Source organism: Ailuropoda melanoleuca, unplaced genomic scaffold (assembly GCF_002007445.2).
Source record: "Ailuropoda melanoleuca isolate Jingjing unplaced genomic scaffold, ASM200744v2 unplaced-scaffold4646, whole genome shotgun sequence".
Taxonomy (NCBI): Eukaryota; Metazoa; Chordata; class Mammalia; order Carnivora; family Ursidae; genus Ailuropoda; species Ailuropoda melanoleuca.
The window spans coordinates 3315-5619 of record NW_023218792.1 but is presented as its reverse complement, the minus strand read 5'-3'; the positions used below and the strand labels follow the sequence as shown (position 1 = coordinate 5619).

The window sequence follows — 2305 nt, the reverse complement described above, 5'->3', positions numbered from 1 at the left end:
TGGTGCCTGTGGAATTGTGCAACAAGGCATCATTAATTTTGGGATAAATCTGCTCTCATTTTTAAAAACTCATTCATTTCTGGTTGATCTTTATTTCTCATCATAATAAATCTTGTTTGACTACATAGTTGGGATTGAAACTATGCATTTTTAGCTAAATATTTACACATTATGCCTTTCATTANAAATTTGAATGCATGGTCTGTCTTGCTTACTCAATTATCATTAACTCTCTCTTTGTGCTAGATACTTTTGTTTCTATTAGCTAAGGCAGAAATCCATGTAATAACAGCTCCTTCGGGGTGAAGTGGTGTATAGTACATCTTTGACAGAAAAATGTTCCACCAGTTATCTTCTGCCTGGGAATCATGTGCATGATTGTTCTTTGGCTGTACTTGGAAGAATTTTATATCCTTTTGGCTTTAGGCAGAGAACATTCATTTATTCTAGGAAGAGCCCAGATTCCAGTGTTAATGGTGCCTGTGGAATTGTGCAACAAGGCATCATTAATTTTGGGATAAATCTGCTCTCATTTTTAAAAACTCATTCATTTCTGGTTGATCTTTATTTCTCATCATAATAAATCTTGTTTGACTACATAGTTGGGATTGAAACTATGCATTTTTAGCTAAATATTTACACATTATGCCTTTCATTAAAATATTTTATTGTCTAATTGGTTATGTAATCTATACCCAAAGCTTTACAGAGAATTGTTCCAGTGAATACACATTCTCAGAGGTTTTCTATAGGTTGTGACAATATAATGCTGATTCGCAGTGTCTCTTTGATCAATAACTTGCTAATGCAGAGGTTTCTAATTGGAAGAGACTTTAGTCATCAGTTAATCAAATGTTGATATGAAAGAGGAACCAGTAAAGATTACAGAAAGCACAGGGAGCATAATAAACTTAAACCACGTATTTTCACTTCAAGACCATCATCCTTTCCATTTAACTTATTCTTAAAAGATGAATACAGTTTTTTGTTTTTTTCTTCTCTAGTCACATGAATAGTTACCAAGAATTACTCTATGGCTGCAGAGCTTCCTCATGGCATTTTTCACCTCTGAGTTTCTGAGGGTGTAGATTAAAGGGTTTAACATGGGTGTTATCATAGTATAAACCACAGCCACTGCTTTGTCAATGGGGAAGGCGACCATAGGCTGAAGGTACACGAATATACAGGGTACAAAGAATAGGACAACTACAGTAACATGGGAGGCGCAGGTAGACAGAGCCTTACGCTGTCCTTCAGTACTCTGAGTTCTTAGGGAGTAAAGGATGAGGACATAGGAGGTGATAAGAATAGAAAAAATAATCAGACACATCAGTCCACTGTTGGCAGCAACAAAAAGTCCAAAGATGTGAGTGTCAGTGCAAGAGAGTTTTAGCAGAGGGAAAAGGTCACAGATGAAGTGGTCAATGACATTGGGGCCACAGAAGGGCATCCAGAGTATAAAACAGATTTGAATCAGAGCATGAAGGAATCCCCCAGCCCAGGCCGTGGCCACCAGGTGGCCACACATTTGCCTGTTCATTGTGAGCCTGTAGTGTAGGGGCTTGCAGATGGCCAGGTAGCGGTCATAGGCCATCACCGTGAGTAGGATGATCTGAACTCCTCCAAAGAAATGCTCTGCAAAGAGCTGAGTCGTGCACCCACTGAAGGAGATAGTTTTCTTTTCAGCGAGTAAGTCAAACAGCATTTTGGGAGCCATGGTGGAAGAGCAGCAGGTGTCTATGAAGGACAAGAAGGACAGAAAGAAATACATGGGAGAGCCCAGGGCTCTGGTGGTGGTGATTGTCACGACAATGAGTAAGTTGCCTGCCATAGTGAGAAAGTAGATGATTACAAACACAGTGAACAAGAGTTTCTGCACATCTGGGTTCTGTGTCGCCAAGCAGGATGAATTCGGTCACGTTGTTCATTTGTTCTGTGAGTCCGCGTTGGTATCTGGATAACTGACTTGTCTGTGAATAGCACAGGGATTGTAATTGTGGCAGATAAAATTTGATGAAGCAAATCATCTCTGTCAGGATTGTTTTCTGTGAGACTGATGGTAACCCCAAGTAGATGAACTCAGAATTAAAGTTGGGACTTACTACTAGTTGTAGAATGGACACAGGACTCCTCACCCTCTGAGAGACTCAGACACACAGTCATGTGCACACCCATATTCACACATACACTCAGCCGTATACAGAAATACAGTTTTACAAATGTAGGTCCCTTCCTGCAATTGCACATGGGTGAATATTCTCTGAATAAGTGCCATAGAATTTACTCCCCTAGGAAAACCAGAATG

At 39.8% G+C, this 2305-nt stretch overlaps 1 pseudogene; it reads right to left on the bottom strand.

Moving 5' to 3' along the window:
* Window positions 1-1000: 1000 nt before the first annotated feature.
* LOC105234622 lies at window positions 1001-1984 on the bottom strand (annotated as a pseudogene).
* Window positions 1985-2305: the final 321 nt, after the last annotated feature.